The sequence below is a fragment of the Ranitomeya variabilis genome, chromosome 4 (genome assembly GCF_051348905.1).
Source record: "Ranitomeya variabilis isolate aRanVar5 chromosome 4, aRanVar5.hap1, whole genome shotgun sequence".
NCBI lineage: Eukaryota > Metazoa > Chordata > Amphibia > Anura > Dendrobatidae > Ranitomeya > Ranitomeya variabilis.
In genome coordinates, this window is record NC_135235.1 from 43463583 (window position 1) to 43490422 (window position 26840).

The 26840-nt window shown below is 41.3% G+C and overlaps 1 long non-coding RNA gene across 1 annotated transcript in view; it reads left to right on the plus strand.

Annotated features, from left to right (window-relative positions):
• Window positions 1-23712, plus strand: part of LOC143768371 (uncharacterized) — a 36309-nt gene extending 12597 nt beyond the window's left edge. Inside the window, exons 2-4 of the long non-coding RNA XR_013213829.1 lie at window positions 22242-22320; window positions 22400-22502; window positions 23653-23712. This is a non-coding gene — a long non-coding RNA (uncharacterized LOC143768371). The remainder of the gene's footprint in view (window positions 1-22241; window positions 22321-22399; window positions 22503-23652) is intronic.
• The last annotated feature ends 3128 nt before the right edge of the window (window positions 23713-26840 follow it).

Below are 26840 nucleotides of genomic sequence, written 5' to 3' on the forward strand. Positions count from 1 at the left end.
TAATGCTAATGAGGATTAACCGACTTTGAAAAGGACCTTTCTCACCTCTTTTGTAGCTATAAAAACTGCTTTGAGAAACAAACAGGTCATTGAAAGAACCATGTTTTAGATATTAAAAGAAAAAAAAACCACGATTTTCAAAAATAAAAGAACCGTTCATATAAATTAATTCCTGAATTACACACAACCACTGCTGGGAAAGTGGACATTGGTAAATTGATTTACTGATGTTAGTAACTTTCTTGAAGAGTTCCAAGGGTCACAATCATAATCTGAGCAGCTAAACAATGATTTTGAAGAATAACCCTTATTATAAAACTCTCTAGAACATGGAAATATTATTCCGATTCTATTAGGTCTCTTTGGTGACTTATGTGACAATCATTAGTGCCCAGAATGGAGAAACTTGGTGATGAGTTAGAAAGCATTTCTTCTCAAAAGCCTTTGAAACCAGACACAATTCACACCTGCACTTATTTCTTTGTCCTGGGTACTCTTTGTTGAAGAAATTCAAGTTCTAATATTTCTGCAAATTACTGAAATTTATAGGCATTGTTAACATTGGTATAATTTTTTTTAACAGAATCCATGATGGAAATGATGGTTCTTGGATACGTTATGGTACATATTTTCTCCATTGAGATTTAATGGGTCCATCAGGTTTTTCAGATTTTTGTTGGCTGGAATAGCAGAGAAGTAGAATTCATTTCCGCAGGTTTCTGACCAGGCATGAAACTTTGGATAGAAAAGAACACAAGTGAGAACAGAGACGTATTTCTTGAGTTAATACTAGAGTAGAATTTATTCAAGTAGAATTGAATTCTACTTGAATTTTCCAAAAATACATATGCTACAGAATACATATTTTTGTAATTAGCCCTGTGCGACCACCATATTACTAAACTGTAGAAGGTCACCAAAAGGGTAAAAAAACAACAACAAATAATAACTACCTGACCACTCACCTGTCCTGTCATCCACCATGACTCCGGTGTCCACTTTCCACTTTTTAGGGCTTCTTCTCTCCGAAGTCATGTACTGCTCTCTTCCCTCTAGAACAGGACTTTTGGCCGCAAGGTAACGGCGCATCATAACTTAGTCATGTCTCAACATGTGACCTACAAGGCCTGGTTGCAGTCAGAAGTCCTGTTCTAGAGTGAAGACATCAGAGCGCCACTGTGGAAAGAAGAGGACCAGATGGTGGGCTACGGGTGTGTCGGGACAGTGGTAAGGTAATTATTAGTTTCATGTTACACATATCTCTCCCAAAGCCTAACATGGAAAATTGCATTCGCGGAGTACAACTTGGCTGAAAATTGAATTTTCCGGTAGCGTCTACTCGATTTGCCGAATTTGAATTTTGTCACATCTGCTAATTTCTGGTTAGTCCAGAAAGCGTTTTTGAAGGATGGAAAAGTGAGAAATAGCATAGTTTCAGCCTCATATACATATTTTAAAGAATTTATACATTTAGAAAATCTGAGGTGCATTTTTTCGACTCATATATATTAGACCCCTTATAGCAGTATCACTTGTAGGGCCCTGAGGGTGAATATGTGTTTTGTCCTCGACATGGTTTACCGATAAATACTAGGACATATATTATAAATCCACTAGTAAACATTGCCATCATTTACACTGGTTATCTGGGGCATGTGCCCCAGATTTTTGGTCAGATGCTTCATATCCTATTTCTGCATCCTCATGACACCAATGTAATTGAAAACTAATGCAGATCAGGGAGCCATTTCCCTTCGATTTACTTATTTAGTCCTTCGACATAAAAGACAATAGTATGTCAGTGGCCTGGCATAGGTGGTCACTACATCCGGGCTTTCTGGTGGCGCAAACATGAAGTGACAGCTTGTCATTAGAAAAGGGTTTAAACTTGTTTTTTATTACTCCAGAGTCACTACTTCTGTGTGGGACTATAAAGGACGGACATTTGTACTGTGTTGGGACCCTACTACTGTATGGGCAAAATGAGGCATAATTTATAGGGGGCATAAAAAGGAGCGTGGTTAATGCATGGGGGAACAATATGCTGGGTATAAAAAGGCATTATTTCTCAATGGTGGATTATACGGCAACTTTAACGGTGTGGGGGGTGTTAAAAGAAATAGCATAATTATGGGATGGCAGAAGGGGAGGCATTATCATGTAGAGGTGAATATTACTTAGTTGAGGCACTATGGGTGCTCTGTTATTTTCTTGCAGGCACTGAAAGCAGCACTATTAATGTGTGGTGCCTAAAAGGGGGCACTATTACCGAGTATGGTGCCTGTAGAGGTAGCCATTACTGTGCGCAAAACAAAGAGGGCCAGTATTACCATATGGGGTTCAGTTTTCTTCTGGGGCACTAGATAGTGAGTTTAGGTAGAGATTGACACTACGTGGGGAATATGCCGGAAGAGATTAGATGAATTGTGGTTGAAGAAGTGTTCATTGCGGTCTGGGCCTGGAGGAGAAGAATGTGAAAAGTGAACATCACTGGAATTTATCTATAGCGTGATCTCTTATACCATCAGCAAAGCATATCTACCACTACCAGTGGCATACAGTACATAGAAGTCATAGAGCCCCATAGCAAAAGTAATCCCTAACAAAAAATATATATATACGGTCAAAACTCCTTAGTGTTCTCACCAGCAAAGCTCATTTTGTAGCCATTATAGAGTATAGTGCTCCCCAAAATTCCTCCCCTCCCCACAGACACACAGTGAGCATGGCACCCCCATGGTGAATCCCCCGCCCACAGTTTCAGGCCACATATACAGTGTATTACGTGTCCGTATGATGCCCCCATTTAGTATGAGGGCTCCACAGTCTCCCACTCAAGCTTTGGCTCCTGATTCACCATTCTATTCAATTGTATCTGTGTCCTGAGGATACAGATATCGCTAAAATTGTGACGTAGAGGAGGCCCGATACATAGCGATGCTTGCCACCCGGAACTCACAGGCCCCATAGTGGCCGCTATGAACGGTATACCCCTGAACACTGCATTGTCACTGAATAGTGGTATTATTGGTATTAATATAGTGCTTTTTATTCAGTGACAGTATGATGTCTTTATTCAGTCACTGTCATGCGGCAATATTATATGGCCCTTATGTAGCGTTATTATTAGTAATATTGGTCTTGGTATATTCAGTAACAGTATCATTACATTATTTGCTCCTCATATAGCGGTATTATTAGGTAACTGTTCACTGTCGTGCTGCGGTATTATATGGCCCTTATATAGCGTTATTATTAGTAATATTGGTCTTGGTATATTCAGTAATAGTATCATTACATTATTTGCTCCTCATATAGCGGTATTATTAGGTAACTGTTCACTGTCGTGCTGCGGTATTATATTGCCTTTATATAGCGTTCTTATTAGTAATATTGGTCTTGGTATATTCAGTAGCAGTATCATTACATTATTTGCTCCTTGTATAGCGGCATTATTAGGTAACTGTGTGACTGCATTATTTGTGGTTTTGAAGAGGCAAATTATTTGTTTATCCAACATTGCTGATTTTCCTTATAAAACACAAATCGGAACAGTATTATCATTCGCATATGTTCAAAAATATCTAGTGTATAAAACTGGATTTTCTGCTCTACTACATCATAAAAAAAAGAAAACAGAAGCTTGACTTACTCTGTGACATAAATAATTTTATGAGTGACAGTTTGGTGATAAAATTTACCTTTGCAGTAGTGATACAGGGGTTAGAGTCACAGTTTATTATGTGTTTATATGCTTATTACATGTATTATTTACATGCTACTAGCGTATTCAATAGATTTATCCAGAGCCGGTGCAAACATCTAACCTCCGAGGTTGATTTGTGCAAGTGGAACACAATATTCACACTGTTAGATTATTTGTTCCATTAATCTGCTCCTATGTTTCATTCTGAAATATGACTAAAACAACGTAATCTGTATCAGTAGCAGCGCTATAACTTATATATAAATGTGAACAGCTTCAATCTCTGATTAGGCTGAAACCTGAATGTTGGGTACGGTTTTGAGGACTTCTTCATGGAAAGGGCATGTGAGAATTACCAATTTGGGGGGAATTGGCGGCTCTTATTCCAGAGATCAGTTGTGCTTGAAGTCTTATTTTAATACCGTACTTCATGGGACGAATACGCTAATCAGCTTTCTCCCAAGGGGGGGCAAAAAAAAGTCTTAGTAGTGCCACCTATTGGAGGTAGCTATTATTATTATTATTTAGCACCAACATATTCCTCAGTGCTTTACAGACAATAGCTAGTGATGAGCGAGTATACTCGTTGCTCGGGTGATCTCCGAGTATTTGTTTGTGTTCGGAGATTTAGTTTTCTTCGCCACAGCTGAATGATTTACAGCTACTACCCAGCCTGAGTACATGTGGGGGTTGCCTGGTTGCTAGGGAATCCCCACATGTAATCAAGCTGGCTAATAGCTGTAAATCATTCAGCTGCCGGGATGAAAACAAAATCTCCGAGCACTAACAAATACTCGGAGATCACCCGAGCAACGAGTATACTCGCTCATCACTATCAATAGCCCCTATTCATCAAAGCTTTTAAGTCAATATTTTGACATAAAAAGCTTTGAAAAGTTGCAACATTTTTGTGCAATATTTGGCCGCATCAAAATTTTTTGACTTTTGCCATTTTTTTCCTCCAACAAGATGGGCAGAGCTAGGGTGGGACAGGAGCATGGCGAGACTGGTTCATCAAATTCATGACAAGTGATGTCACAGTTTAGATGGATCATCCTTATTCTCATTTGCACATGGAAACACAAGAAACAATGGAATGAAACTGAAAGGGAGAAGATACAGATTAGATATTAGAAAAAACTTTTTGACAGTGAGGGTGATCATTGAGTGGACCAGGCTGCCGCGAGAGGTGGTGAGTACTCCTTGAATGGAAGTCTTCAAACAGAGGCTGGATTTATTTGATAACAAACATTGCACCCAATTTACTTACTGAACAGTAAAGGGGTTGTCCAGTCGTAGGCTTTACTGTAAGGGTTTTCCGGTACCAGTGTCATGTGACCAAGTATGTGATTAGCATATTCCCAGCCACATGTCAGCTACACATTGCATAACAAACTTGCATTGAATGAGTCTGCACTCATCTAGTCGGCACATGTGAGGATTCACAAGTCCGCACTCACATAGAGTGACTGCAGACTTGTAGCCTAATGCTGAAATCACACCAGCACATGGTATCCCATGCGATATGCTAATGACCCTCGGCTTTAGCTCTGCTGCGATCGCGAACCGAGTGTCAGTGTTCTGTGCTCCGATCCTTCTCGCATGAGAAAATCGCAACAGAGGTGCAGACGAGACGGAGAAAGTAATTTCTCCATCTCCTCCATGGCCTGACTCGGCGTATATCAGACTCCACTGGGGTGACATCCAAGTGCAGTCCAATGTTTCACCCGCACCCATACAATTGAGTTTTGCTGCCAATCGCAGCATGCTGCCAAATCGGCATGACAAAATAGTTACAGATGTGAGCTGCCCCATAGTGTAACACTGGACCGAGTGTTGTGTGATGTTTTATCGCATAGCACTCGGCCGTGTTATACGGCACTGTGACTCTGGCCTAAGGCCGACCACTTCTTTAAAACAGTTATCTTATTCAGGGGTGTTACTTGGAATTACTTTTCCAAAACGGATTTCACAGGCAGACAGATCCTGTGTTTGTAATAAACGCGATCTGATGTTCCAGATACCCAGCGACAGTGCACATGCTCATCCCCTTCCTCTCCAGCGATATCTAATTCCAACTCCACTGATGAAGAAACATCTGGATTTTAATGGGGGTATTGAACATTGTGTAAATGACAGCTCTGTAATATCATCTTTCTATGGAACTTACCACTGATTGAATGAGTGGGACTTTCTGCCATTTTTGTTGTTCACCAGTGGAACCAAGAAGTTGAGATTAACGGAGATCAAATCAACATGGGAATGAGCATTTTATTGTTTTAAATCAGTATGAACCCCTCTAAAGGTCAAAAATATCCAATATTTACTTCTGCTGTTCCTCTAATTTTTAAACTTTATTTTTTTAAATACGTCATATGGTTCCAGAGATATAGGCCTTTTTACTGAGTACTAATTGTTATGGTCTTTTCCTAGGGGGTGTGGCTCGCTGGACTATTTGGGGGCATGGCTATAAGTTCTTTGGGGGCATGCCTATAGCTATTTTTCTTTATTATTGTGTTAGCCACACCCCCCTTAGGTTAAGATCATATAAAAATAAGCACCAATTAAAAAGGCTCATAGCTTTGAAACCATATGGTGGATTTAAAATAATAATAACAAAATGTAAAAATTAGAATATAAGAGCAAAAACTGGTCACTTGTGATCTGGTGACAGGTCCTCTTTAAAATAAAAAAATGTTTTGCTGTCCTACTGAGATCATCACTGGACAAATAAAAAGCGGATTCCGTGTTTTTATTAAAAGGGACGGTAATAATTTTGACAAACAATTAATTAAGGGATTGACCTATTGAAGGAATTCGTCCAATTGCCACTTCCCAAAGTCAACAACGTGTTCTCTCTTCTTTTTCTTCTTCTTCTTTTTCAAGGTTGAAGAGGCAGATGGCCCATTGGGGTTTTGTTTTGATCTTTGGATCATCATAAAATATTGGGAGTTAGTATCAATTGAACCTTGCTTCTTTTAACCTCAAGTACAAGGAACCCGAATATTTCTATCTGCTGGGTGGAATTGCAGCAGGTCAATGGGTCAAATCAGGACGCTGCGAGTCGTGTAAAATAATTATTGACCTACATGACTTCTTCAGGCAATCTGGTAATCATGATGCTTCTGCCTTGTTAAACGTCTTCTCCTCACAAACAATTAGTATGGCAATAAGCAATGTCTCTGGAATAAAGGAGAGGCTGCACTTTGTAAGGAATGACTGTACGCACTTAACCTTTTAAAATGTCATTACAGAAGGTGCTTTGCACTAATGAGTCATTTTTCTAGAAAACTTTTACTGGTGGGAGGTGTGGATGGAGGGGAAGACTCGGCCACCTTCTCCTTGAGCGTAGCTGCGATACGGCTTCATCTCTAAGCGCCTCAGTTCACCTAGCCTTAATTGGTCTCAAGTAATAATAACTGTTTATTTTCCCTGCCTGTAGAAAGTCATCAGACAGATCAGAAGCCTAGAGCCTTCATTTCAGAGGCAGTTACATTTCGGGACTTGAAGTGTTTTGGGAACCATCAAAGTGAAGGCTTTTACTGTATCGCCCAAGTCAAATAAGGTCTAAATGTAACATTAGTATAAGAAGTGTGGTCCACATGGACAACTCAGGGACGCCGATCAATTACGTCTAGTTCAAGTTGCCTATTAATTCTATAGCCCAGCCTGAAACGCGTTGTGAATTTAACCAGCAACAAAGCGGTTAAGTAAATTATGGTGGGAAACGACAGAGGCATGAAAGTGATTTTTTTTTTTTCTTGTCTTTATGTAGAAAATTAAAGTTAAAATATCATTAGCATCATTGTATCTCCATTTATTCAATCTGCCCACCCACTCTTTCCTCATAAAAAAAGATTGTGCCGGAGTCCTAATTAGCATAGGCATGAATTGCTTGTAATTACAAGAATAGTGACCCAACGGCAGAAGTCATTTGATAATAATTAAGTCTTTACTATCATTGCAAAGCCATCATTATGCTTGAAGGTGCCGTTGGAAGGATCAGAATGGGATGTTTGGAACATTTTCTAACTATATATACACACACACACACACACATATGTGTTAGTCATATGTAAGAAAATACTCATTAAGAATAAAGATATCTCCCTATTTTTATGGATGAATGCCAGCAAAGATCCAGCCATCTGGTGCATGGGTTACTCCGTCCTTCAAATATTGTATTCTAAAACAAAAGATTAAAATTAATTAAAAATATCTATAAAATTGGCATAAATATTATATACTTACAATTTTGTTATTTAATTTAAAAGGGAGTGTCTGGTTGTCTTAAAAAATGTGTCAAAGGCTGTTTTTCTGCAACATAGCAAAATCATCAGCGCTATAGTTGTGAAAACCTGTCTGGAGCACTTAACCACTGCGGGCAATCACTGGGCTTAGTTGTCTTGCTTGGTTTACCATGACATGAACATTGAAGCAAATGACTGTCAGCAGCAGTCACACAATATAGAGGAAGCATCATAGCTGCAGCCCTTTCAACAAACATCGGCAGAGAGCAGCGGATTGTTGACACTGGAGGAGCAATAGTGGGCAAGTAATATCTAGTGTAGCATAGCTGGGAAGGACAGAGTTAAATCCCAGCTCTGGAGGGGCTTGATTAGATACCCCTGTAGGGTTTTGCTTAGAACCAGGAAGTAGCTTCATGGCGTGTCAGTTTTCTAAGGGAGTGTCAGTCTGCTGGATGAAGAAGAGTCAAATGTGAGTGAACAGTCAAAATGGTGATGTTCAGGCGGCAGAGTCTGTGTCCATGATATGTAGGTGGCATACCATTGCGTGTAATCTGTAGGTAGTAGAGTACTGCAGAGCATTGTATATAGTCTGTAGTTAGCAGAGCTCTGTGTGTAAGCTATAAGCTGTAGACAGCACAGTCATGTAGGTAAGCTGTAAATAGCAGAGCTCTGTGTGTAAGCTGTAGACAGCACAGTCATGTAGGTACGCTGTAAATAGCAGAGCCCTGTGGGTAAGCTGTAGATAGCAGAGCCCTGTGTGAAATGTGTGAATGGTGTTCCCCGGAAGCTGGGAGCCAATAAACCATTTTGGTAGAGTGACCCCATGCTGACACTGTGGTTTGGCATATGGTGCCCAGCACCAAGCTTTGGGCAGAGGGGGAGGATATGTAGCATAGCTGGGAAGGACAGGGTTAAATCCCAGCACTGCAGGATCTTGAATAGATACACCTGCAAGGTTTGCCAGGAAGAAACTTCTTGGAGTGGCAGTCCCATGAAGGAGTGTCAGTCTGCTGGATGAAGCAGAGTTGAATGTGCTGCTGGTGAGTGAACAGCCCACATGTGAGCTGTAGCTGAGGGAGATGTGCCAGGGTCTTTCTCTGAATGGAGACTGCGGCAAGCTGTATGTTTTGTGAGAGTTGCAGAGAACCATGTGGAAACTGCAGCCTGCTCATTGTTAACTGTGTCTGGAGTTGTATACTTCTGTTTGGTGCTGGAAGCTGCTCGAACTTGGGCTACAGGTGAAACCAAGACATGTAGGACCATACCTCTTCTCTGTATGAAGCTTACTCTGGGAGAAAGGTCTGTAATCTGTTCAGGTGAGCCCACACTGACATATGTGATCATGATTAAATACACAGGCCGTGTGCAGAGAACCACAAGTATCAGTGATTGCTATGGACAATAGCTGCTTTATTTGACCGATCTGCGGCTAGCTCATCTGTGTGTAAGTAGGCAGGGTCTGTTCTTTAACACTTGGACAATGCCGGGATTTATCTTTACAAGTTTGTTTTGGTGCTGGGCAATCTGTGGAAAGCGTTTGTATCAACACTGCTTTGCCTGTGTGAATGCTCTCTAAGGCGTAAGGCCTATGAGAGAGAATGAACTCATACACTAGTTTTTGATCTATTTTGCAAAGTTAAAAGGATTATCCAGGACTATATTACATTTTTAACGTGGGTCTAAGATTGAACAGGAAGGCAGTTGCTGACAACCTGCCTGTTGCGCCCAGCAAAAAGCTCTGCCAGCAAAGAGCGGTCATTGACCTCTCCTGCTGGTGATTCAACAGTTTTCTGCTGAAGTCACGCCAACAGGGCAGCACCTTCTCCTACTCTCTGCTCTGATGGGGCGGGACTGCCAATGCCATGCTATCTGACAATTGGCTCCCAGCTGCCTAACTGCAGGGAGCCAGCGGTCAATCAGCATGACACCAGCAGTCGTGACCTGTCGACAGAAAAGAAGAAGAGCTGCTCTGTTGACATGGACCAGCTGAATAGAACAGGCAGGTAGTTAAAAACTACATATCTACATACCTGTTAGCTTTTTGGCTAATAGTAAAAAAATAATTTAGTCATGGATGACTTTTTTTAAAATAAAGGAAGCATTGGACATTTTTTTAGTGACCTGAACAAACTCTTGTAATTTTATTAGAAAAGGCTTTGATATGCCAGTCCCACTCTGCTGTACTATACATTTGTCTAATGAGTGGCAATTATTAAGATTTGGCTGTGTTATTATTTTCATTTAAAGGGGTTTTCCTACAAACAAAGGTTAATTTTAATCAATAGATTGTGGAATAATAATAATTTCCATAATTGGATGTGTTTAAATAAAATGTTCCTGTGCTGAGATAATCTTATAAATGTGCCCCTGCTGTGTACTGTGTAATGTCTGTGTCTGATCATACAGGGACATGGTCTGATCATACCACAGCTCCTGGGCGAGGGGAAAAAGGGGAACACAAAAGAGAGGTATCCTCTCATACATCATACATCATAGCGGGGGATCGCAGCAGATTCTTTTTGTGAGATAGAACATTTCCGTGCCTGTTTTTAAGCAATGTTTTACCTCAAAGAAAGCATCTTTTGCGATCCCGTGCTGTAGTGTCTGTATACTCTTTTGCTTCCTCCCCTGCCCAGGAGCTGTGGTATGATCAGACCATGTTCCTGCAATGTCAGACACAGACATTACACAGTACACAGCAGGGGCACATTTATAAGATTATCTCGGCACAGGAACATTTTTTTTAAACACATCCAATTGTGAGAGTTATTGTTATTCCAAGATCTATTGATTAAAATGAACTTTTGTTCTTGGGAAAATCCCTTTAAGTATCAAAACTTGCTGCTTTTTCTACACACTTAAAGAAAGTGCTGTAATATTTCAGAAGCCTCGTAAGTCTCTCACAATAATCACATATTTTTTCTAAATACATTTGCTTAAATCTATTATTACACTTTTTTACTTTCTCTCAATACTAATGATAGTCATGATTTAATCTGTAACTAGATCTCCCCATACCCGAGAGTAATATATATATATATATATATATATATAAGACATTAATATATATCATATACATACAATTTAGCCTCTTCGTTGTGGAGATATTAGCAATCACAGTATTTGGAACCTGTAACTTTTGACTTGAACAATGACAACTGTCCGCAGGACAACTTGCCATAAAATGCAGAATGCTGTGTGTGAATTTAACCTCTTGCAAAAAGTGATCTTCTCCACAGTCAGCTTGTTGTCCATAGACCACTACCGGACTTCATGGACCCTTTTGTTCCCCAACTCTCTTAATATGTAAGAACCTGGGCCCCCGGGGATGCTCTTACCTTGACTTGTGCCATCCTTTCTGTGTCTACAGTTTTCATCCCTATAAATGGAGATGACACTATTCTCATTTATCCTACATGATAATAGAAGGTGATGGGCGCCGACTGCCTGTGTTAAACTCTCGATATAATTCTAACACCGCAGATTACTTTTATAATACCGCGCAATGGAGGAGGCAGCAATATTCACACTGCCCACGTTGAAATTAATTTCCCACGCTCAAAATAGAGTACAGTTATTAAGCTTAAATTTGGATTAAAATGTAATATCCATCCATCCAGAATTATTTGCGTGGGAAACTCATTTCAGTAAGACGACTATGGCAGACGTCGTATCCTGACACAAGGGATCAGCTCATCTTCTATAGTCTTTTTTTTTTAAAATACATAATGAAAAGAAATCTAAATTGCTTTTTGACAATAGATCATTTTATGGAGTGTGGAGAGTTTGGAAAGTTCGATATTCGAGGATCCGGCTACTTGTCCTAGGAGGGTTTCATCAGAAAAAGAAGTATTGTACATGGATACAAAAATACACTGCTCAAAAAAATAAAGGGATCACTTAAACCACACAATGTAACTCCAAGTCAATCACACTTCTGTGAAATCACCCTGTCCCGTTATGAAGTGACACTGATTGTGAATCAATTTCTCCTGCCTTGTACAAATGGAACAGACAACAGGTAGAAAAGACTGGCAATTAGCAAGACAACCGCTATAAAGGAGTGGTTCTGCAGGGGGTGACCACAGACCATTTCTCTGTTCTCATCCTTTTTGGCTGTTGTTTTGGTCACTTTTCCATTTTGCCATTGCTCTCACCCTAGAGTTACTGTACAGTAGCATGAGGCGGTGTCTACAACCCACAGAAATTGATCAGGTAGTTCAGCACATCCAGGATGGCACATCAATGAAAGCTGTGGCAAGAAGGATAGTTGTGTCTGTCAGCACAGTGTCCAGAGCAAGTGAGCAGATACCAGAAGACAGGCCAGTAAACCAGAAGATGTGGTAGGAGGACCATAGGAGGGCAATAACCAATCAGCAGAACCGCTACCTCCTCCTTTGTGCAAGGAGAAACAGCAGTAGCAGTCCTATAGCCCTGCAAAATGACTTCCAACAGGCCACTAACATCAATGTGTCTGCTCAAACTGTCAGAAACATACTCCATAAGGGTGGTATGAGGGCCTGATGTCCAGAAGTGGGTGTTGTGTTTAAAGCCCAACACTGTGCAGGGCGATTGGCATTTGCATAGAACACCAAGATTGGCAGATTTAATATTGGCACCCAATGCTCTTCACGGAGCAGGTTCACAATGAAGACATGTAACAGTGTCTGGAGATGTTGTGGAGAACATTCTGCTGCCTGCAACATCCTCCAGCATGATCGGTTTGGCAGTGGGTCTGTAATCGTGTGGGGAGGCATTTCTTTGGAGGGCTGCTCAGCCCTCCATATGTAAGCCAGATGTACCCTGACTGCCATTAGGTCCCTGGATGAGATCCTTTGACCCATTGTGAGACCATATGCTGGTGCAGTTGGCCCTGGGTTCCTGCTGATGCATGACAATGCTAGGCCTCATGTGGCTGAAGTGTGTCAGCAGCTCCTGCATGATGAAGGCATTGATGCTATGGACTGGCTCACCCGTTCCCCAGATCTGAATCAAAGCAAGCACATCTGGGACATCATGTCTCGTTCCATCCACTAATGCCATGTTGCAACACAGACTGCCAGTAATTGATTGATGCTTAAATCCAGGTCTGGGAGGAGATCCCTCAGGAGATCATCCGCCGCCTCATCAGGAGCATGTCATACAGGCACGTGGAGGCCACACACAATACTGAGCATCATTTCCTTGTCTTGAAGCATTTCCACTGAAGTTGGATCAGCCTGTAATTTGATTTTCCACTTTGATTTTTAATATTATTCCAAATCCAGACCTCCACGGGATATTAGTTTTGATTTACATTGATCATTTTTATGTTTTATTGTTCTCAAAGCATTCCACTGTGTAATGAATAAAGATTTGCAACTGGAATATTCCATTCAGTGATATCTAGGATGTGGGATTTTAGTGTTCCCTTTATTTATTTGAGCAGTGTATATTCCCAGCTGGTCAAGAGTCAGAGAGGTGAGCTACGAATAACACAATGTGCACAGTGGCTTTAGAACCACATGCTATTTAACCTGGAATACATTGGTGGAGTGGTCAAGTGCTGAAATATTATTGACATGCCATCAAGTAATAGATGCCCCGACCAAGTATTGAGTGCATTTACTGAACATACTTTTCAGTAGGCCAACATTTCAGATTTTAAAATAATTTTTCAAGCTGGTGTTATAAAGTTTTCTATTTTACTGAGATAATGACTTTTGGGTTTTCATTGGCTGTAAGCCATAATCATCAACATTAACAGAAATAAACATGTGAAATAGATCACTCTGTTTGTAATGACTCTATATAATATATGAGTTTCACTTTGTGTATTGAAGAACTGAAATAAATTAACTTTGTTGATGATATTCTAATTTTGTGAGATGCGCCTGTATTTTTCGAGCACGCCGAAGACACTGGGTTACCACCCAAGCATGCTCAGATAACACCTTATCCCAGCACGTTCGCTCATCACTAATTAAGACCTATATATCCATACCAGGATTGTCAACTTGACTTTTTATTTTTTCTGAACAACTTAAACAGAAATTCACGGACAGACAATATTGTGTACGCACACATTGGAAAACCATAATAAATCATTGATTATTCACGATATTTGTTTACAGCCCATAATTCTGATATTAAGACATCAACTGTGATCTGTAAAATAATTACAGTCAAAATGCCTTATTTTTTGGAGGGGAATTTCAGGATGGTTAGCAACTTTTATCCAATCCGCTAGTTTTATTAATATAATCATCCTGACACATTCCCTTTAAAAATCTACAATAGATAACATGATACATAATGTTTCTACAAGAAATACAACATAATTAGTGGTATCAGATAAGCTAATGTCATTATATTAAAATAATTTCTACATTAGAAAAAAAACAGGAATTTGCAAAGTGATGCAAGTTACCTAACAATGGAATCTTAAATGTTGGAACCAATCTAGGGTCACACCAGCGTATATTCTACATCTGAGAAAATCAGGGTTATTATGCTAATCATACTCTGATCACAGTGTGTTAAAATTTTCTCTGATGAGGAGAAAATGGTTAAAAAAAAGGTCTCCATCTGCTCCATTCTGTCAGTGCTGGAAAATTGGACTGCAATCAGATGTCATCCGAGTGCAGTCCGCTGTTTTCCATGCACTCATTGACTTGCATGGCCGAGTGTGATCCAAATATCATATCAAGCTCAGGCGTGCAGTGATTTTTCCTTGGACCGTCTTGACATATGCATGGCCCCACAGCATAACAATGGTCCAAATGGAAAATACAGTGGTGTGAGTGAGCCCTTATAGTGAGCACGTGCTTTGTAAGAACATCCAGTGTATAAATGCCAACAATTTTGGAGATGATTAAGTCCTACCCCCAGCCAGGCCCCTCTCAGAAACCCCACATCTATTCCTCCTAGAAATGCCCCTGACCCACCCAGTATGTACACACTCCATCCCCTTTAAAGCCAAGAGTCACGTGAAATCCTGGATAGTTGGAAACCTTGCCAGTATGTTTCCAACATTCACATTTCCAGAGTACGTAACCCATTTGCTACCTGTAACTTATATCAAAGGGCAATCCCTATTATGCATGAAGGCAATGCGAGAAACTGCAGATATTCCTTTGGAAGTAACATTAGTGGCACGGGGCAAATGTTGCTGGATGTAAACTTCAAAATTGGAGGAAATAACCTATCAAAGAGTTGAGCCCACCAGAGGATTTGATTCATAGGGCCCATCTTTCTCCCCACTTAAAGCCCCATAGCAACTGCAAGGTTTGCACTATGGAGAAGGAGAAGCCAGGGCCCACCGGAAGATTATCCGGTTCTTTGGTGGGCCAGTCCACTGACTGTGGCACATTCTGTTATGCTGTAGAGAAAGTTGAGGCCACCTGCACTAACCACTGTATTGTAGTATGGGCACTCATATAGATGAACAGAAATCCATTTAATTCAACAATTGCTGTAGTTTGCCAGGATGGGAGCCATACTTACAGTGGGTACGGAAAATATTCAGACCCCTTTAAATTTTTCACTCTTTGTTTCATTGCAGCCATTTGGTAAATTCAAAAAAAGTTCATTTTTTTTCTCATTAATGTACACTCTGCACCCCATCTTGACTGAATAAAAATCCCAGAAATGTAGTAATTTTTGCAAATTTATTAAAAAAGAAAAACTGAAAAATCACACGGTCAAAAGTATTCAGAATCTCAGACCCTTTGCTCAGACACTCCTATTTAAGTCACATGCTGTCCATTTCCTTGTGATCCTCTTTGAGACGGTTCTACTCCTTCATTGGAGTCCAGCTGTGTGTAATTAAACTGATAGGACTTGATTTGGAAAGGCACACACCTGTCTATATAAGACGTCACAGCTCACAGTGCATGTCAGACCAAATGAGGATCATGAGGTCAAAGGAACTGGCTGTAATAATTATAGGGGATAACTCAGGAGACTCTTTGTGTGGAACAAGACAACTACAGGACACAGTTTTATAAGTGGTAAAGTCTATATTATCACACGGTGATTCAAACAGGTGCAGAGGGGAACTCAAGTCCACAACACTTGGTGCAAATAATAAACGCAGCTTAGCAGTCTATAGGAAACTTCAGAGGAATCAAGCAGAAAGTCTATGAAGCACAGTTATTCTTGAGGATACTTGACACGAATAAATCCTTGTCTTAGTCCAGACACAGATAGATATGTTTATTAGGCAGTTCAAATCATATCTTAGCTCAACCAGGGAGGCCTGGTTAATAGTCTCAGGGTATTGCAAAGCAGCAACAGCTTACATGTCCAGCAAATGCAGATGGAAGTAAACACGAGCAGCAGATGAAGGAGGATTACTGGAAACTTGTGCATGCAGCAGGAACTCAGAGCAGAGTAGCAGGATCACCACACAGGTTAACAGGAGCAGGTGTATAGCCAGGGAGTAATCAGAGGTCAGGAGCTGGATGCAAGGCAGAATACTCTAGCACAGACTGAAGGCTGGGGTGGAGTTTTATAGCAGGAAGAAACAGTGCACATGAGACCAAAGACGCCATCTTGGAAAAGGGCAGTAATGCACAAAAGGTAAAAAATGTTCAGAGTCCTGACACTGGCCAAGGAGCTCAGAGACAGAATTGTGGAAAGGCACAGATCTTGCCAAGGTTACAACAGAATGTCTGCAGTACTCAAGGTTCCTAAGAGCACAGTGGCCTCCATAATCCTTAAACGGAAGAAGTTTGGGACCACTAGAAGTCTTCCTAGGCCTGGCTGTCCAGCCAAACTGAGCAATCGTGGGAGCCTTGGTGAGAGAGGTAAAGAAGAACCTCAAGATCACTGTGGCTGAGCTCCAGAGATGCAGTAGGGAGATGGGAGAATGTTCCACAAAGTCAACTATCACTGCAGCCCTCCACCAGTCGGGCCTTTATGGCAGATTGGCCAGACGGAAGCCTCTCCTCAGTGCAAGACATGTGAAAGCCCATATAGAGTTTGCTAAAAAAACACATGAAGGACCTCCAGACTATGAGAAATAAGATTCTCTGGTCTGATGAGACAAGGATAGACCTTTTTGGTGATAATTCTAAGCGGTATGTGTGGAGAAAACCAGGCACTGCTCATCACCTGCCCGATACAATCCCAACAGTGAAACATGGTGGTGGCAGCATCATGCTATGGGGGTGTTTTTCAGTTGCAGGGACAGGACGACTGGTTGTCATTGAAGGAAACATGAATGCGGACAAGTACAGAGATATCCTGGATGAAAACCTCTTCCAGAGTACTCTGGACCTCAGACTTGGCTGAAGGTTCACCTTCCAACAAGACAATGACCCTAAGCACACAGCTAAAATGACAAAGGAGTGGCTTCAGAACAACTCTGTGACCATTCTTGACTGGCCCAGCCGGAGCCCTGACCTAAACCCAATTGAGTATCTCTGGAGAGACCTGAAAATGGCGTCCACCAACGTTCACCATCCAACCTGACGGAACTGGAGAGGATCTGCAAGTAAGAATGGCAGAGGATCCCCAAATCCAGGTGTGAAAACTTGTTGCATCATTCCCAAGAAGACTCATGGCTGTACTAGCTAAAACGGGGGCTTCTACTCAATACTGAGCAAAGGGTCTCAATACTAATGACTATGTGATATTTCAGTTTTTCTCTTTTAATAAATTTGCAAAAATTTCTACATTTGTTTTTTTTTAGTGAAGATGGGGTGCAGAGTGTACATTAATGAGAAAAAAGTGAACTTTTTTGAATTTACCAAATGGCTGCAATGAATGAAAGTGTGAAAAATTGTAAAGGAATCTGAATACTTTCCGTACCCACTGTAAGTTGTATATATACCGTACATATATACGGTACATACAATGTTTATTAATACCCATATATGTATTGAAAAATGCATAAATATAAAATATTTGTATGAGTATCTTAATGTGCTTCATATGTACATTAGAGTTAAGCAAAATTTGGCATAAAAAACATATCTGAAATCCCACTCTCTCATGTTTACTTGTAATCAGAATTCTTACATTCTTAACGCAGAGCCACAAAAATGTTTCCCTGATGCAACCAATGTTTTGAGATGTATTTATTATTGAGAAAGGCATAAATACAAAGATTTGTTTTTACAACCATCCGAGTGATTTTCCCATGAAAATTCTTTCCGATCATGGCAAAATTAACAAACATTGTATTATCCCACATGGAAAATTCTCAGCAAATTATCACCGAGGAACACATTTCCATTATTTATAAATGATTGTTTTTAGAACTATAATAGTCCGTCCGGAGGATCATATGTAACAGGTTATTGCAAACAATATGAAAGAATCATAATGGAGCTTTATTCACTATAGGCAATGACTTCCTTAGTCATTCCTTAGGAATGTGGATCCTATTAAAGACATATAAAAAGTGTGAGGGTCCGATGGCAAAGATCAATATGGAGCTCTGATTGTGATGCTAGATTTTGCCTGGCAGGACAGATTGGGTCTGATGTTAGTTTCCCTCTTGAAAGCCCATGACCACTGGGCCAGTTGCTCACTCCTCAAGCTCGTTCCTCTGTAGAGCGGAGTCCTGCACAGGTTTTGGCCACTTGGTATCAAAGGAAATAGACTTAATAGGGCTCCCCTCTCCCCATGAACAAAATAGCAGCTCCAGGGTCTGGGGTTTAGGCAGATGCATAGGTAGAGGTTCAGCTCATGGTGGCAAGTCTTCTGATTGGACCCCTAACCAAGTAACCCTGATCACAGCTATGCTGGCGCACCCTAAGGCCGGGGTCACACTTGCGAGTGTGATGCAAGAAACTCGCGCATCAATACCCGGAGCTGCCGCCAGCACTCAGGACTGCATGTATGTCTATGCAGCCGCACACTCCAGTCCCGAGTGCCGGCGGTAGCGCCGGGTATTGATGCAAGTTTCTCGCATCACACTCACAAGTGTGACCCTGGCCCAACAATGGGTATAGAGGAACCTCAGAAGTTGACCTAGCCACCACTGAAAATAATTCACTGTACAAAGTCCAACACTGATATTACTGCCTTATGGTGACCGTAATAGTAGAGACCAGTCCTGCAGAACATATGAGAGATTACAGCACAGTTCTATATAATAACTTACAGCTGACGTTCTTTCTCATGGAGTCGTTCACTTTTCCCATTTTTTCATCTATTCCCAACCTGCACAAATTCCTCATCCTGCTGATACCCCAATGCTGAGCCGCTGCTGCCGTATGTGTCCCTATTACTGCACCTACTGTGTGGTACAAAAACAGCACTCCTCTTAGTGACCCACAAAATAATGCCTAATACTGTGCTGCTTCCAAAGGAAAATGCCTCCTTTGTTCCCTCTAGATGGTAAAACAAACCTGTATAATATTTTAATGCCCTGTACCAGCGCTCTAGAAAACAGTGTTCATATGTTGCCCCCTGGAAAGTAATAATACCCCCTGTAGCCCCTTTGACAGTCACAATACCCTAAGTACACCTATAGCACAAAGTGTCCACTTAACATTAATAATGTTCCCTGAGGTTACCCCTGTGCAGCTCTTCTATACACAATATGTCACCACAACTCCCTAATATACAGTATGATGTTACCACAACTCCCCTATACACATACCCCATAGCCACTAATACACAGTATGATGTCCACACAGCTCCACAATAGATAGTATAAAGCCCCCAAACCTATATGATGCCCACACCGTAGTCCCCATGCTGAATGATGGCCCCACAATAACCTCCACACTCTATAAATTCTCCTCAGTAGCACCCACACTGTATAATGGCCCATTAATAGCCCCCACACTGTATAATGGCCCATTAATAGCCCCCACACTGTTTAATGGCCCATTAATAGCCCCCACACTGTTTAATGGCCACTTTGTAGCCCCCACACTGTTTAATGGCCCATTAATAGCCCCCACACTGTTTAATGGCCACTTTGTAGCCCCCACATTGTATAATGACCCCTTAGTAGCCCTCATACTGTTTGATGGTCCCCAAACTGTACGATGGCCCCACTGTAAACTCCAAACTGTATGATGGCCCCCATACTGTCTGACGGCCTACACATTATCCCCAAACTGTATGATGGCCTCTACAAGTAGTACACACAGTATATTGGCTACCTGAGTAGCCACTACTCTGTAAGATGGTCCCCTTAATAGCCCTCACTCTTTATGATGGTCCCAATTTATAGCCATTAGTGACCCTCACTCTGTAAGAAGGACCCCTTAGTAGCCCACTCTCTGTAGGAGACCCATTAGTAGCCTTTTCTCTGCATGATGGTTCCCCTAACTAGCCCCCACACTGTATCATGACTCCCTTAGTAGCCACCACTCTGTAAGGCTGGGTTCACACTGCGTTGAACCCGTCCATTAAACGGACTACGTTACACCGCGGCATAACGCGGTGTAACGTAGTCCGCTAGCGCCGCCATTGACTCTAATGTCGGACGCATCGCTAGCGAACGCTGACAATGGGCGTGCACTAGCCATGTGCTGTCATTGAGTGACGGACCCTGAGACGCAGGCTGCAGCGTTTCCGGGTCCGTTACTGCTAGCGCAGATGGAGCTAGCAGATGCTCCATCTGCGCTAGCGTGCTGCCATACCCGCACTTGCGTTTACATTAGCCCGTTAACGTATGTGTTGAACGGGCTGCTGTAAACGCAGTGTGAACCCAGCCTAAGAGGCCCCCACAGTAGTCCCTTCTCCATATAAGGGTGCATTGTAGCCTCAACAATGTATCATGGACCATTTAGTTGCCTCCATGCTGTACGATGGTCCACCCTTAATAGCCAACATGCTGTAACATTTCCACATTAGCAGCCCCTATGCTGTATTTCGTCCATCATTGTAACCCCCTCTAGGAAAAAGGGACCGCTTAGAAGCCCCACTACATGTGAGGGCCCCCTTAGTAGATCACACACACTATTATTATGGCCCCATTAGTAGCCCCCCTACTGTTATTATGTCCCCCCTATTAGCCACCATACTTAATGACTCAATCACATAATTTTTTTTTAATAATTGTAATTTTTATTGAAATAATGTTTTACATTTTTTCAAGAAAAGAAAAAAATGTAGCCATTTAAAATTTTTCACCATCATATAGGTTGCCAACCAATCATCACACTGGAACTCTGAAGTCCTGGGAATGGCGCTGTGATGACATCTTCACAGATACAGTAAAGGGTAGCAGCAGCCCCAAGTGGGCCCCTCCAGGTCAGGGGCACAGAGCAACTGCCCCCTTTTCCTCTCTGGTAGCTACACTACGGAGTCCAGGGCATCTCGGAGTTGTGCAAAAACTTTGCAAGTTTTAGTGTTTTCACGGCAGTGTATCTGAGCTCCGCCAAAATGGGCTGGGGTGGAATGGAGTGTGGAGTGTGGGGGGTGTGATACCCTAGTTCATCTAATTCTTGACAAGATGTGTCATTCATTATGCCAGAATTCTTACTCCGGTCAAGGACTGGGGTAAGTTTTCTTTTGAGGTCTACAGAGGCGGACGCCACTCATCAGACACTCGTGATTCATTAAGAGGCTGAGTCTAGAGAGTGTGAGTCCAACACGTCCCCTTATCAAGAAAATCACCAATCTTGATTAATCGGCCATAGAGTTCTTTTTGTCAATTTTCCATAAGATGCAGTATTACGAAGTTATTTTCTTATAGTTGAAGACTATAGAGAAAAATTCCCACAATCCATATAGAGTAGACATATCGTGGCACATGGAATACCGACATTTTTTGCAATACAGAAACCTAGAGCCTTTTAGGTGGAATTTATTTTGGCACCAAAAAGTCATACAGTGGTATTTGTGAAAATGTTTTTTGCATCCTTTGCCTTTTTGCAGCAGCTCTGGCACTTTTGTAAAAATGGTCAAGGCTAAAAAATAATAAAAAAAAGAGTCAGTAGTACAGTACCTACCACCGAGACCAAGGGATACATTTACTTTTATGTACTTCTGAATATTGGCATAGATTGTAGCTGACATCTGCACCATTTCACAGCTGGTATAGATTTCTTGTTCTGGAGCAAAAGTTGTGCCAAACTTATAAAAAGGCGTTCCGTCTTCACAAATGTCGTGCTCCTTACTCTAACAGACTTTGGACATTGAAATGCTAGAATGGGTACCTTCACTTTTGGGTTCTGGAGTATTACATCCATGCACACATAGCTCTGCATTGGAGCTGTTAACACAAACGGGGATTTAGGTATATCTAGAAAAATGGAATAATATAAATCTAATAATATAAATAATATATATTTTGAAATACTGAATTGCTCACTGTGCAATTTCTTTTATAGTAGAACTCAAATCCACCTATTTTAGGAAGAAACCAACATATATTTCCAGCTTGTACCTAGTCATCCTCCTTCTGTCTCTGTGAGTTATCCCCGCTTCTTAGTACAAGGTACAGTCTATGCATTTCTGAAAATAAACTTCTTAATGTTTCTGTCTTAAGAATCAGCAGCTGTGAACAGACGACATAAATCACGGCTATCCAACTGGTGCACCATTAAGCAGATGTGATCTTTTGAAGAAGTGCGAAATGCAAAAAGTTACACGTAGGTACAATTTGTGTACATTTGTATATTTTATGTCTGATTGCCCATTCTTTGTTAAAAAGAAAATGTAACACATTTCTCGAAATGGCAAAAAAATTGCAAATTTTTCTTTTTCGTGTACGGTTCTGTGCTACGGCTCTTTCATTTGCACAATTGGCGAGGGTCCTTGAAATCATTAAGTGATAAGGTATCTTTGCAATCTGCCATTATGAACTGAAATGGAGATACCTATTTAACAAGCAGGTTTGGTAAAATTATCCTATCATTTTGTCTACAGTTCTATGCGTCTCCATGGTTACAGACTACAAACTCTTTGTAGTCTGATCCTGCAGGCAACACTTCCTTCCATTTGTTTCCTATGGTTTGCTAAATAAAATTCTCAGAAGGAGAGCCCGAAGTATAGAACCTGAAGACAAAGAGTTTGTTTGTATTTTATAAACATGGATACATATAGTTCTACATTTATACGAAAAACAGACCAAGAGATTGTTTGAAAAGTTGCTTCATTTTTTTTAATTCTGGATTCACTAGATCAACCGGGGAAAAAAAAGAGTTGCAAAAGTATTCATGCCCTTTAGCACTGAGGTCTAAGTAGCTCATTATGTTGGATACATATTTTCCACATCCTCTAAACAAGAAACATTGACGTTCCGTAAACATTGGACATGGTCAGTAAGGGAGATCTGTTTCATGTCGTCGTACTGAAAGCTGCGAAAGAGATGTGATTGTCTATGATATGCCTGGTAAGAAAATGAAGATTAAACACAGAGCATCGAAAATTGCTGAGAGCACGTTCTGCATCATTAAAACTGCGGTTCATATAATGTAACCCAATAATGAGTGTAACTATGTACTTAGAGCCATCCACAGGTTCTTTATTGTATAAAGCAGACACCAAGTCATTATTTGCGCTCACCAATAATTACATGTGCAGACCTCGATCACTCACTCAAAATATTACATCAACGACAATGGCAAAAGTTATCTGTGGGGATTTCGCTGCTTCACAAGGCCTTGTTAATTTACCTTTATTAAGAAAGAATTATCTAGGGGGAACACATAAAGTAAAATATAGAGTCAGCAGTTTACGCAGTAGCCGGGCTTCACTTCTTCACTTATAAGGATGCATTTGTTTGTTTTTTTGTTTAAGGTGTAAAGAAGAACATTTCCTACTGGAGTAAAAAATAAAAAAAGATACATATGTAGGTCGTCAATTTGACTTCTATCAAGTTCTAAAAATTTTATGTAAGTGTTGTTTTTTAGTGGGAGAAACCCCTTTTTCGGAAGAGCTTTGGAGGAGACATAAGAAATCTCACGGTCTGCCGGGGCTAGCCAAATGAAGGAGACAAGTTACACGTACTGTAGATACATTTTTTGTATTTTTTGCAAAAGAGACAAGACATATGAGGGTTTTGTTCAAAAAGTTATCTACCCCAGCATGTTCTGTTAGAGAGCTGAGCGTTATGTTGATATACTGAATGTCTGGACATGCAACAGTCATAGTAGAAGATCAGTCTGATGAAAGCACTGGAAGTGACAGGATGGCAAGTGCAGATCAAAATCCACTTTTAAGCGCAACAGATTGTGTTGAGTTTGTGGTAAAATGGAAAAAGACTCTTAGAGATCTGACCATGTCTATGTTTCTTATTATAGTATATGCTTACTATAATGATTCCATCCCTCAATGCTGAGCTATCTGTGCAGTGATTGAAAGCTCAGTTGTCCAGTCTGGTGCAGGGGTGTGCTGAGCTGTCTGTGCAGTGATTGAGAGCGCCTTTTTCCAGTCTGGTGAAGGGCATGCTGCGCTGTCTGTGTATTGATAGACAGCTCAGTTTTCCAGTCTGGTGCAGGGGTGTGCTGAGCTGTCTGTGCAGCGATTGACAGCTCAGTTGTCCAGTCTGGTGCAGGGGTGTGCTGAGCTGTCTGTGCAGCGATTGACAGCTCAGTTGTCCAGTCTGGTGCAGGGGTGTGCTGAGCTGTCTGTGCAGCGATTGACAGCTCAGTTGTCCAGTCTGGTGCAGGGGTGTGCTGAGCTGTCTGTGCAGTGATTGACAGCTCAGTTGTCCAGTCTGGTGCAGCGGTGTGCTGAGCTGTCTGTGCAGTGATTGACAGCTCAGTTGTCCAGTCTGGTGCAGGGGTGTGCTGAGCTGTCTGTGCAGTGATTGCCAGCTCAGTTGTCCAGTCTGGTGCAGGGGTGTGCTGAGCTGTCTGTGCAGTGATTGACAGCTCAGTTGTCCAGTCTGGTGCAGGGGTGTGCTGAGCTGTCTGTGTAGTGATGGACAGCTCAGTTGTCCAGTCTGGTGCAGGGGTGTGCTGAGCTGTCTGTGTAGTGATGGACAGCTCAATTGTCCAGTCTGGAGCAGGGGTGTGCTGAGCTGTCTGTGCAGTGATTGACAGCTCAGTTGTCCAGTCTGGTGCAGGGGTGTGCTGAGCTGTCTGTGCAGTGATTGACAACTCCATTGTCCATCAGAGTTAAAACAGCAAAAAAATCAAAACCACACCCTTTTCTTTGTAAGCAGAAGGTCTCAACGGACACAGGGGCACACATCCAAAACCAGGGAGTCCATCCCAGATAACGTACCAAAACCACAAAGAACAAGAAGACAGCGCCACAATGGATGGTGAAAAAATAGAAGCTTACATTTTATTCTGCCTCCTGTAGTGACGTTTCGGTCAACAGACCTTTATCAACTCCATTGTCTAGTCTGGTGCAGGGGCATACTGAGCTGTCTGTGTTTTTATTAACAGCTCATCCATTCAATCTGAGACTGGGAGGAGCTGAGCTCTCGTCAGGTGCTCCTGGTTCATCTGATTGCTCAGCTGTTTAATTGAGCTGACAGTCCAAAATAGTTGTCAGCTATAGCTTCAGCTAAGTGTAGTTGGTTTACTCTGTAATTATATTTTGCTTATTGATCTATCACTGCCTGATAACGGACCTTGATCTGACCATCCATCTATTTAACCCCTTTTTCTCTGATCCGCTCTCCTCCTGGTATTTTGACCTTGGACCATTACCTGACTATGACTTTGTCTCTTCCTTCTCTTTATGACGTACTGTCCTGGCTAGTGACCTCGACTCCTCAACTATCCCAATTCATTGCTTGTCTGTGAGAAGTGACTCAGTATCACACTTACCAATTTTCCTGGAATATCAGGGAGTCTCAGGAAAAAAGGGGAAACTTCCAGATTCCACCAAAACTTTCCTGAAGGAAGCTTTCTAGAAGGTTTCTTGTATGTGATGCTTGGTTGCTCTATCCTGATATAAAGACCCATCATCTAGATAGATGCATGATTGAGGGTGTAGGTAACAAGCAACAGGCACAAATTTGCATGGCATTGGAAAATAGATGTCATAGAAAAATAGCCAAATCAGCAACCGACAAGAAGGCCAACCATGAAAGTTGCCACTTATGCTATAGTGTAATTGCCCATAATATGGTTTTGAGTTGACAATAGTGACAATTTATAGAATACTATGTTACTAGTGTTGGCAGTGCCTGGATAAGACCAGGGAAGCCTCATACAGGGAGTCTGAGAGCCACAAGTGGCTACCAAGCCTACAGTTGGTTAATACAGTAAAAAGGCTACAACTATAGCTCTGTCTGGGACTTAAATGTAGTTTCCAGAAAAAGCCCAAGCTCAAGAGATATCATTCTATAACTAGACTGAATAGGCATTTACAGGTTTGAGAAACTTGTGTCGCTTGGTAAAAAATGCCCCCAAAATTGGCAAAATTTCAGCAGATATTCCACAATAAATATCCTGCTTATGTTAGACAGGTTTTTTTTCCTCATGCCACATCGTGACTGGCATTGTCTTGTTACAGGTCATGCTTGATTTGAAACACCATTGTTTTTTTAATTTTCTGCTGTCATAAAATGTTAAAATATTCCTAAATGTTTGCCCTCTTCGGCCTTCGACATGTGACCCCTGTTGGTGTATTATTATCTAGTTGTGATTACATTACATCAATAGGTCACGTGGTTTATAGTACCCCTAGAGATGCTCTATCAACGTTTCATGTTAAGAACTGTTAAAGCTCGACACACGTAAGTTGTAGGTTATAAACACTGGCTGTTATCTGTCTAATATATTATATGTGGATCTTTCTTTTTTAATGACTTTAGGCTCAATCTCGAGCTATGGCGACTTGATGGATGAATGATCTGTAGGAAGATCAAACTTGTGTAAGCCTACATAGGTCCACCAGGCTCTTCTCCGCCATTATCAAAAATGAACATTATAAAATAAAGACATTACCATTTTAAAGGTTGCAGCTTGGTGGCTCAGTGGTTAGCACGGTAGCTTTGCATCCCACCAAAGACAACATCCAGAAGG